At 39.5% G+C, this 12,299-nt stretch overlaps 1 protein-coding gene across 6 annotated transcripts in view; it reads right to left on the minus strand.

Annotated features, from left to right (window-relative positions):
• The window catches only part of TFPI (tissue factor pathway inhibitor), a 66,655-nt gene that overhangs the window by 34,861 nt on the left and 19,495 nt on the right, over nt 1–12,299 (minus strand). For 3 of the 6 annotated variants that reach the window (XM_030952884.1, XM_030952880.1, XM_030952885.1), the window contains exon 1: nt 775–1,088. The exons of the other annotated variants lie outside the window; for them this stretch is intronic. The gene's annotated coding sequence lies outside the window, so the exon portion shown is untranslated. Of the gene's footprint in view, nt 1–774; nt 1,089–12,299 lie in introns of those variants that run through there. 6 annotated transcript variants of the gene reach the window in all.

Raw genomic sequence — 12,299 nt, forward strand, 5'->3', positions numbered from 1 at the left:
CATTGTTATGGGCTTTTTCTTCATTAAAATTGCATTTTTATTAATATATTAGCCAATTCTAGCAATATTTTAAAATACAGGCTAGCATCACTTCTTTGTTTTACACAGTTACTAAAACTGAAGTTTACATCAATTATTCTGAGTAAAATATTACAGAAGTCACCAAAACTATTCTGTTTTTTTGGGGTGCAGAGTGTGTTTGTTGCACTGATACGACTGGACACCTCATTGACTAGTTTCTTGTAGATTTCAAATATACTGTGAGTGAAACTGGCTACTGTCTTAACAGCTTAATTTGATTCTCTTTAAAATCTTCCTGTACTTCTCAAAATATGACTTGCTTCAGAAGTTAGTTGCCTCAGACTGATTTGAAACAGCCTGGCAGACCACTCTGCTTGAATCGAGCCTCTCTTGCATCCACTGTAAAAAAGCAAGAGCTTTTCTTCAAACTCAAGCTATTCATCAGAATTAGCTTATTCAGCTTTAGGACTGCTTCCTTTCCAAGAACTGACTTAGAGTTTAACATACCTGAGACTGAGATTATGGCAGCCAAATGTTAGTTGTATTAATCATGCAAGTATATTCATTGTCCTGCTGTTTCAAATCTGCAGGGGGAAAGAAGTCTCCCCCTTTTTGCAGCACTCTTGGCTGGACTTTGAATCTAAACATCAGACTACTGCATGTAAAGAAAAACCACCAGCTGAGTCTGCTTTCGGCAACGAAAGGAAAAAGAATTACTCCGTTAAAACCGAAAGTCTGTTGCAAAGTACTCACCCAACTCCTAGCAACAGCTCTTGAAGAAAGAGGGAATTCCTGAATCAGAGCTGAGTGTGATCCTCCCCTAGCGATCCGCGTTGGAGGGGTGTGGTGTGGAGCTGCGCAGGCAGGGCTGCGAGCTGATATCTGCCTGCTGCCCGCCGGGGATGGATTGCTCAGCTGGCCACAGCTCGGGCTGGAGCCGCAGCTCCGACACGGGCTGGCTCCGGCAGCAGGCAGAGATCCCCGGGTAGGAGCGGCAGGAACGCTTCCTCTTGGGAGCTCTGTCTGCCCGGGGCTGGGAGAGCTGCTTGCCAAGCAGCATGGGCTGGAACGAGATGCATCTTTACACAGTGGGGGCTGCCAGATGATTTAGTCGCTGTCCCTGGCAGGCTCTGGCATGGCCCGTGAGGATGCCCTGCTATTCCCTGCAAGTTTAAGGGATGCGGTGTGATGGACCGCTGTGTTTTATTCTTTTTAAACGAAGTCACTGCTCACCCGGCTGTGTGGAGCTGTTCACAAAGGCTATTCTGCCTGCAGCTACAACATCCCATCTATTGAAACATCACACCAGTACGTGCTAAAACTCGAGTTCAGCGTCATTAACAGTACCGGGGCTGATGATAGGGATGGGGACCCTCAGAGACCTTCTAAGTTGTGCATATAGAGACACACATGCAGAATCTCAGTCTTGGACACTCAGGATGGGAACTTCCCAGGTAAGGAATGAAACAGTAAGAGAGACAGAAATAGCAGCTGAAGCACAATAACCCACACAGTCAGTAACTGTAACTCATTGTAATTATTTCTAGGCAAAGACAAACAGGTAGTTAAATCACTTTCATTGAAGGTTATGCTCAGCTGCCCATCACCATCCTGAAACAGACTGGCAGTTTGTCCTGGCCAGTTAATGGATTAACTATCTCTGACACAAACAGAAGGGCTCCTGGGAGCTCCTTGGATCTCCTGGCTGTTGTTCCTGACTGTAAAAATGTCTGTAATACTTTTCTGAACAAAGCCAGTAGTCAGCTGAGTCTACTTACTATTTACTGGGTCAATAATCAGATGGATTAACTGTCCTGAAATGGGCTAGAAGCACTCCCGAAGCAAAGGGACAGTTCAAATGCTGGGGGCCAGGTTCTACCCTGCAGTTACTAATTACCAGCTCAGATAAAGCAAGAGGCAAGCCAGCTGCAGAGGTCAGTGAAAAGGAAATGGGCACTCTGTCATTTGTGTCACAGCACAGCAAATGAAAATCATTGTGTTAAGAATTAGTGTCTATCAGTACTATCCATAAATCTGTTAGAGGGTCACAAGAAAGACAGTCCAAAGCAGATGCACTAAAATTACACCTTGACTGAAAGAAATGTCTGTACATTTATAATAGAAACAAACTCAATAGATTCCAAAAAATGTACATACTTCTCCACTTTGATAATGCACCTAGATGGATGAACAAGAATCTATGTGGATTGTTTCAAACCTGCTCCACTTTACAAGAAATTGACAAAGAAATTTGCTTTGGTTTTAGTTGTACTGGATGCTGAATGGTCTGAAATTACAAATCCATGCAAATTTATTTCAAATCCAGGGACTAGGCCTGGCCATAATTTCAAGTGGATTTTTTGTTGATATTTTAGTGAGTTTTTTTTAAATGAACACCCACAGAAAAGAATTTTCATAGTCTGTGTCAATGAGTTAACATCAGTCTTTTTCTCACGAGACCTTTCTCAGGTAACTCAAAGGAATTCTGAAAGATATAGTCCACACAGACATGAAAAAATAAAAGGGAAAAGCTACCATTTAAAACACATTTGACATCTTATCTTCAAATAAGTGGAGAAAAACATATAAAGAAAAGTACTTTAAGGAACATATAAGAGAACAAAACCCTCAGACTAAGAAATCTTTGATAAATAATAAAACTGAATGAGAGTAAAAATGCCACCATGCGCTCAAGGAATGCATACTCAAAAGAAAAATTCCAAGAAAACTCTTTCATATTCAGATAAGCAGTTTTGCTTTCTATTCTGTTGCTCCCTCTCCAGCTCCCACATGCAATACTCCTAATTTAGTTACCAGGAATTAATTTAGTTGTCCTCCTAATTTAGTTTGTATTTTAACTACAACATAAAAGGCTTCAGTTGAAGATGGAATCAGACTTTGAAGATGAAAACAAAACTGATTTGAGCCTTCAGTGTGATCAGAGAATTGCATTCAGCTCTGACCTGGCCTAGACAATCACACTAATCCCTGGCCTGCCCTGAAACCTGCTGATAACTCTTATCAGTCCACAATAGAAAACGTCCCTACCTGAGGAGGTACCAATTATTAGCAGATACATACAATAGTTCAACTAGAGCAAACTCAAGCAGAGGTGCCATGAAAAACATTGTTTGTATATACTTGCAGTACTCAGTACTTGGCTCTGAAGAGTCCAAAGCTGAGGTGATTAGAATTTAGTCTTCTGAAAGTGCACAGAATTATTCCCAACAAGCTGGAAGATCAGGGAATTAGAAAAGGAAGGTCTGTGTAAGAGGTCAGCACCATGACAAGCCTGATGAACAAACAGACACTGCTTAAAAAGGCACACTGCCAGCTACCCTCTGACCACAGAAAAATCCCTTTACTCCATGTTGTCAGCTGGCAGCTCTCACAATGAAGCTGCTTCTGGTGACAGCCCCACTTTTTCCAAGAGCCAAAACAGGAGACAATGTGCAGTGCCAGGAAACCCCTTAGCCTGGAGATCTGTCTAGACTGCTGGCCTGCACAAGGTAGGCAAGGATAACAATACTAATGGTAAAAGTCTTGGCATCAGCAAAATGCTTCCAACACACAGGTTAGAAACACCTGACTCTTTCTTGAGACCCAGCAGTGGCTTCAGGCCAGGTTCTCCACCCTTGTCTCCACCACGTCCCTGTACTACACAGCCTACATTTCTAGTGGCAAGCTAGTTTTACACTGACAACACTGTTAGTGCCAGCAGGACATGGAAGGTAAGAGCTAATAATTACCCTAAAAGCTACAGAGGACTGGGGCAGGGTCACTGTTCCCTACAATGTCTGTTACCAGTTTGGATTGGTGCTCATGCTGACTGAAAGGGATGGAGGGAAAGACAGTGATCCACAAATTCCAATTTTCCTAACCTGTACATTTTTATTTGTATATAGTGCATGGGTTTTTAGGAGAATATGTTAGACTCCACCATAGACCTAGGTATATGCTGTTCAGAAATTAACATTATGCACAAATATCCAATCTTGTAATTGTTTTGCTGTACCAGAACAGAGATAAAGCAACACAAAATTATATTATAAATTTTGTTTGTGCAGACGTAATAAAATAAATATTTTAAGCTCTATCACTTCTGAAGCAAGATTCACTGTGTCACACAGTTGGGAAAAAACAAAGGCTTACATAAGCTGTTCCTCAAACAGCTGTTCCTCGGTGAGAGTGGGACATTGCTCGGGCTTTAACAACGCAGAGTCTGTGATGTCTTGTTGCCCTCTAGCGATGGCACTTGATTTTCCCGCTGCTGAGATCTCCGAGGGGAGAGCTGTCTGCCTCCCACAAACTGAGTCATAACTTAATACTCCTACTGGTGCTAGGGGATGGGACAGCACGGGCATTTCTGAATCCTCATAAGCATAAGGAACCCGAAATCAATCTGGCAGAAGATCCACCACCAGCACAGCTGGTTCAGCCCAGTGAACCTAAAAGTGAGAGCTAAGACGTCACTGTCACCACAGCCACACAAAATCCTAGCTAGGTTCTGAAAGGGGAACATAGAGAAAGAGAGGAACATAGCTTAATTTCCTTTCAGTAGGGGTTTTACAAATGGCTCTATTACTAGTTTATACTCGTTCCATTAGAGTGGTCTCTGTAGTACTAAATATTTCAATGCTGACTAAAAACACTTGAATGGAAGTGAAAGTGAAAGATCTTGCTTAGTGAAAGCAAGATCAGAATCCAGCAGCTGTCACTTGAAGAGCTGTCTCTCTGGTGCACTCCTCTCTCCACTCTTATTATTTCTTTCCTGTAACACTCTGATCTTATTTTAAAACCATGGCTATCTCAAGGGTTTTCTAAAGACTGAAACTGAAATGAACAAAAAAGGTGACTATTTTTCCTGAAAGCAGAACATTGAGATAGCACAATGAGGCAACCCCAAAAATTCAGGCTTTGTTTCTGTCCTCAATGCAAAGTAGTAATAGCTAAGTAACACATACCATTACTAATGGAAATGTAGTATGTAAACACCTTTAAAATATATTTTAGACATCTAAATATTTAAACATCATTAAAAGAGAGAATCTTCAACACTTAACGTCCAAATTTATTTTTGCTGGGGTTTTTTCTTGGAGTTTTGTGCTTTGAAAGTCAAATATTTTACAAGGCTATCAAAGGTAAGTTGGGTAAGGGGACTATCCTAATGTACTTTTTGTCTTCAGGGGTGAGAAGAGGAAAGGAACTGAGTGATGGACAAGAGGAAAGTGATTATCAGATCCGCTTCTTACTAGATGAAAATCTTCCCAAGCTGAGCTACCCAGCCTGTTTGAGCAGCAGCAAGGAAAACATTCAGCATCTGCCTTTCTGACTTCTAAGCCCAGCTGTGCAAATGGTTCTCTTGAAATTAAACTTCTGCTTTGACCAGCAGAAGTACAGAGGTTCTGCAGTCAGCTGGTGCTGTTCTTTTTCCTGAAAGAAGTTGAGCTTATAAAATTTTCCCTCCATCAAATCCAGGGCTTAAAAAAACCCCAAAAGGGCTCTCCTCCTATTAGGCAGAACACTTTATCATCTTGTACCCTATAGAAATCCAGTATTAGCATACCTCCAGAATACAACATTCCCTGTGTTGACACCAGATGAATCAGGGGTTAAATACCCAGCATATTTAATAATCTGAATATTGTTTAGACCGAGCAGGGAGAAGCAACGCAACCTTAAGGATTTAATTTCTCTTATTTTCCTGTATCACGATCAAACTACTGCCTCTTGGTAGAAGATAGATGTGAGAAACTTTCCCATTTCTTGTTTCCATCTGGGCAGTTGCTTCCCTTGTAATTCTTTTAATTCATTTTTCTGTGCATTTCTTTTTGCTTATGACCTTATATAACTCATATACCTTTTTTTTTTTAACTCATGAGTTTCTTAAGAGTAAAATATGAGCAGCTTGGAGCATGATTTGAAGTTGAAATCCTAAAAAATTAGTTCCTATTACTACCTTTTTTAAAAGCCCAGAGATAATCTACTTCTGTAGTTCAATTACAGGAATCAAAGTACAGCAGATATCATGTGACATTTGGAATAACTTCGAGATTTTCAGGACTCATACCCAATTAAAAAAAATGGATAACTAAGGAAGTAGGGGGTCAGGTCAGAACCAAATGCCATTCATTTCTAGAGCCAGCAGCTTTATGAAGTGTAAATTTCATTAAACCTCACAATATCTTCAAGCAAAACAGAGAAAGGGATGTCTTATGTAAAAAGTAAGCATTTTATTACCTTCCCTACAAAAGGCAAGTTTCTTATTTCTTTCTGGTCTTTTTATTTCATTAATTCAAAAAATTGAATGGACTTTCCATCATACAGCTGCATTTAGACCTGAGGTAGATCGTATCTGCAGCAAAATAGAGTAGAAGTATTACCTACTGAATTCTGTTTTGTTAAATAATAAAACAGGGGGGGTGTGTGGGCTCATAGAACAAATTGCCTCATCAGACAAAGCACTTGTTTTAAAATAATATATTCCTTACTTGGCTCAGCAAATACCTATTTCTGAAACAGATATGGATTAATTCAATACATCATTTTTCTTGATTACCTATTTATCATGCTGTTCATTCTCCCATGGCATTTCTAATTATCCTCTTAATGAGCCCAGTGTTGCACTAAAGATCTTAGCAAACAAACATCCCTTTCCTTCCATGCCCTTTAGTGCTCATTCAAAGTGCAGCCTGAGCCCAGGACTGGCTGCCTCAGTCACTGGATGTCACTGTTGCAGCACTGTGAGCTTTGATGTTTTATGTGGAAACAGCCAGCAACTGCACTTGTATTTATTCCTTCACTATTATTATTATGAGGTTTGCATTTCTGTTCAGGCTGCAGTCAGTGTGAGTTTTATCATAAGTTAAATGTTTATAAATATTCAGGTCTGAGGATAATTTCTGCTCTCAGGGGAAAATATTCCATTAAACTTTTGAAACTCTTTCCTTTTTAATTTGTGTGCCCATTTTTATTTCCACTGCTCCAATGAGAGATTTATTTCTGAATATCTTTTTATGTATTCACAGTATACATATTTCTGCCATTACTTATGTACATACCCACACCATACTGGAATAGTATACTTATTTATGAAAACATATGCAAATATTAAATTGATATAATATTTCCTTAATCACTCAAAAATAGTTTCTAGTAGGTTTACATAAGCTGTAAATTTAAATGATTGACTATTGCATTATCTAAAATACCTATCTCTTGCTTTAACAAAACTGAGACAAGGCTAAACAGTGCAAGAAACACAACTCTACATGCTCAGAATGTTGAAAATTGACCAATTGAAGCATGCATATAAGCAGCTTACATTGTCAGAGACTCCTTATATGGGTTTTTCCAGCCCCCCTTGAAATGTATTCTAGCAGCACCAAAATCATCAATTAGAAGTATACTCTGACAGTATTATTTAGCTGTTTCTAACTCTTGGTTAAATGAAACAAATTGAAATTAAACAGTGTGTGCTTTTAGGTAGAAAACCACAAAACAAGCAGAATTTCTCATTCATTGGACTTTCTACTGATTTCTCAGAAAGCTGTGAGCATATCTGCATTTTCTTTAACTTGGCATAGGATGAACAGAAGTGAAAGTTATTTTCTTTTCAGAGGGGGTGACTGGGAGGCACTAGTCACAGTTGCTCCTCCAGACTGCACCCAGGCCACCTTGTGTGCCATTTTGGGTTTTGCACTGTGCCAGTGTCCCCCAGGCTGAGCCTTCCCTATGGTGTGGCTGGTGAATGAGTCAGGTGCAGGAGATGCACAAGCCGTGCCATAAGGAGCAGCAGCAGGAGTCCCAGAGAACACTTTCAGGGAAGTATTTTAAGGGTTTGGTTAAGTGAAGGAGGTGGCAAATGAGGACACCACCATGTGCTGCCAGCTCTGGGGAGCCTGAGCAGCATTTCCTGGCAGACAGAGCTGGACCCAGCCCCAGCTGCCACAGGGCCAGACCTGCTGCCTTCTGCTCCCCCAGCCCCACCGTGGGCACCCTGGTGCCTCCCAGCACCCCTGCTCCACTTGTCATTTCTGCTCCATCACCTCCTGCCTGCTCATGCTCCAGACACAGGAAGGCAACCCAGGCACACAAGCAGGAAACCTGTTTTCCAATCTGCTAAAATCCAAAATAAAGCATTGCCAACAACTACTGTGATAAAGACCTGCACTTCCTGAGGCTGGCTGCTGCCTCCCCAGACCACTGACTTGCAGTCTTCCATTTGGAGAGGAAAAGGCTTCTCTAGGAATTACAGACAGCAAAGTCCTTTGGGTGGGGAAAACACCACCCAAACTTTGGCTCTTATCAGTTGCTATCCAGTATCTAAGACAGCATCTCTAAGAAAACCAAACATTTCAAGTGTGCTCAGAAGTCATTAGACAGCTAAACCCAGCCACTCGTTCCTGTGAGAGAGACTGCAGTGCGCATGCTCACCAGGGAACAGCTATTTACACAGTGCTTAGTGTTGGTTTTAGTTTTTATAGAGATGGGGCAACTGAGAGGTTTTGAAAGATTTTATTCCATCATCAGTCTCGATGAAGAGTGAGACACAAGAGATGTAAAACTCAATACCATTATCAGAAGCTAACTTATTTCTTGGTTACAATGCTTTATAAATGTTTTTTAGCCTATTAGCTTTTGCCACACATGCTGCTATTACTTAATAATAGCATAAATAATTTACTTCCTAAATCAACACACCTTATCTCAATATTTCCATGCAAATACTCAAAACTGCATAAACTTTCTATCAAGTTCTAAAAATTCTTTACAAATTCATTTCTTACAGCTTACAATTGTCTGTCCTTTATCAAGTCCCTGCCCTCCAAGAAACTGGAAACAATTTTTGTTTTATAGATGACAGAGCACTAATCTATCTTCAGCAAAGCTTATGTTGCCTAGCAGTGAGAAAAAGATTTTTATTATTTTAGTATTTAGTATTACTTTTCTGGTAATAGAAAATAATAAATAATGAGATTAGACACGTGGAAGAAGACAACACCAGATTGCACTTCAAAAAAGGGACAAATACTGGATTAGAAATGAATGAAAAAAAATCTTGTTTGAAGTTCCAAACTAATCAATCAAGAGAAGACTATGCCAAACATGGAATACTCTGTACACTGTGGTACTGAAACTCATGACATGATAAAAGTGTGTCACAGGTCCTGTCAGACTGCTCCAGGTGGGAAAGCCCTTTCCAACTCATTAGGCAAGAGCCACCTTAGATGACTGATATCCACCAAATTAGTCCGTGGTAAAATCATTTCCTCCTTTCTTCAGAAGCAAAATTACTGCAAGGAAGATGCTAGACTCAAAACATCTCTTCCATGCAACTGTTTCATGGCACACACCAAACAACAACAAACCAAAACAGATCCTTGGCAAGATCACCTCCCCCAGGAGACAGAAAATGGAACATAATGCCTTCCACAGGAGTTTTCTATTTTGGTTTCAAAACAAAGAGTAAACATCCGGAATGCTGAGCAGCCAAAGTCTCTCAAGTGTGTGCCTAGCTCTAAACATAACTCTGGAATAAGGCAATGCTTTTGAAAGAAGAACACAACAGGTTCCTGCAGAGGAATTTCCTGACGCTGCATTCTTGTCTCATGCAGCAAGCTCAGACATGTTGCTCTGCTCACTAACTGGATGAATGAAGCAATTTAAACTGTATCCACAGCAGTGCTCTAACAGAAATGAGCTAATGATGGCTCTCATGCTGGGTTTACTCAGTGCTACCAGAGGATAAGTCAGAAAGGAACCTGAGAAGTCTGGAGGACTGAGAACAATGCAACGATCCTGGTTGGCTCACTAGAAAGAAACCCAGTATTTAAGGTGTTTCCTGGGTGCTAAGTGCATCCTTAGTAAAGCAGAGCTTAGCAGGACTGTCCAGAATGCTTACAAAAGCTGTATTCACAACATATGGAAAACTGTGGTTCCTGTGGGAAAATCCAAACAGTTCTAGTAAAATCCTAGTTTGCTGAGTGGCAAATTTTTAACTGGCAAGAATCTCTCACTGCAATATTCTCATCACCTTTACTGAATTAGCCTGTTTTAATAAGAAAACAGGCAGTGCAGGAGGATTTTTCCTAAAGCTTGTGTGCTATTGGAAAAAGAAGATTAAGAATTACTCAATATTTTTCTTTGATCCTCTGCAATCTATTTCTAGCGCTATACAAATCTCCACTAGATTCTGGCAGAAGCCTGTCAGCTTATTTGATTACTTTCCAGCCTGGGAGATAGCTGGGGTGATATTTTTGCTTGCTTACACCACAGCGTAAGAAAATTTGCCCAGAGTTAAGACACTGTAATACACACAACCCTGCTCTAATGCACAGATAACTCTTCTAATAGACACATATAAATTTCTTTGACAGAATAACCCTCACAAAAACAAGTTACCATTGTTGGCACTTATGTTTCAAAGAAGGTTTTAATACAAGCTACTTGCAGTAAATCAAATACAGAAACAGTTTCTTCTCAATAGCTAAATACTAGCTGAACACAGATTTTTTTACGATCAGAGTGCTGTGTTGGACCATATTCAATTAAAGATGCTCAAATATTCCCCTCAACAGATTTTATTCCTCCAATTCTATTTCAAAAATTTGTTGCTTGTTGGAGAAATAGCTGCTATATAGATACAAGGTACCTGTTCATGGGGGCTTTTCATCCTATCAAGATATTCACAAATAATTTGACCAAATTATTTTTTCCTTTAAATGCTTTGTAATAATAATAACAACAACAAAAGTAATAAATAGAAGCAGCACCTTACTTTGATGCTAGATGCAAAAGAAAACATGTAATTAATAGACGGATTTAAATATTTCCAATTTTAAATATTTTGAGGAACATCTGCAGTAGATAGGTCCATCCTTCCCCTGCCACCCTGTAGTTCTGGAATACACTGGCATAGATTCCAGCCAGGAATGAAAACTAAGAGAGGAGCTATATATGCAGAAAGACAGATTGTGATTACCAGCTTCCTTTAAAAAGGCTCTGTTCATTCAGTTGCTCCTTCCAGTTTTATTTTACAATGAGCTGACTTTTACACAGACTATTTCCTAATTGATCAGGACAGAGGATGCCAAACTTTGAGGGGAAATCATTTCACAAGTGTGACAAGTGGCAAACTTCTTTCTTATTTTCCTTTCCTTACTACTGAACTGACAAAAATAGGAGTATGGAAGTTTTGTAAGCAAGAACAGATTACGGACCCAGACTAGGGTTGGAATTGTTCATACACCAAAATGCAAGGAGAAAATAAAGCTTTTCAGGACTTGTTCCACATAATATGAAATAATACATATAGATGCAAAAGTATTTTTAAATTTCAGGATGTTTCTTTGTTTCTATTACTGTAATGCAGGGAACAGAGGATAGGGTCAAAAATAACAAGAAAGCAAAGTTGAATGTTTTTCAGAGTTGTCAGTTCCTCATGAGAAAAAAAAGAGGAAATTATTTACAAGAACATATACTATTATATATATAACACAGGCATTATCACTGTTTTGTTCCATTTAAAACAGAAAGATCTTATGGGTTTCTGAACTTTGCTTTTTGGACACAAACCATAAGCAGGTGGACAGGCCAGCTGGAAAGCAGAAGGAAAAGAAAAAATAGGAAGTTTTAATTGCTCCAAACAAGAGACACTTATTTAAAGATGGATCCCTGTGGTGGTTTTGTAAGTATTTCTGGGGAAAAAAAATCATGCTAAAATATGGTAGTCCCTCAGTAAAGAGAATTTTTTTTCTGAAACTAAAGTTCTTTTTGCAAAACACAGATGATGCACCTAATTGAAAGAAGGTCCTTTGATTTTTAAAGTGAACACTCATTTTTCTGACCAAAATATCATTCTCAGCTATCAATGCTTTTCTCACAAGAGACAGCAGAAAACTTTTAACCCAAATATTTGTGTGAATAGTGAACTACCAGCTCTTTCTGCTTATTAAATTAAGGAGTGCTGATTAATCAATTAATGATCTATTGTCAAGACCCGGCATTGCTCTAAGGCCTATCAAGGCTCAGGTGCTTAAAACACCAAACATGAAAAGTGTTTCTTGCTGACTTGTTATTGCTCTTTAGTGAAAAGGGTTGAACTTAACAATATTCCATTTGATTACTTGCTGCTGATTTCTCAGGATCATTTGTGACTTGGGTGTAGTTTTTACTGCTATTAAAGAGGGAAGATGGCATTTATTCCTTTGCTGTGTCCAACTCCTCCTTGTGCCTGTGAAATCTGAGGAAGTTCCTTCAGCTCTGCAGTAACCAGC

Source organism: Camarhynchus parvulus, chromosome 7 (genome assembly GCF_901933205.1).
Source record: "Camarhynchus parvulus chromosome 7, STF_HiC, whole genome shotgun sequence".
NCBI classification, from domain to species: domain Eukaryota; kingdom Metazoa; phylum Chordata; class Aves; order Passeriformes; family Thraupidae; genus Camarhynchus; species Camarhynchus parvulus.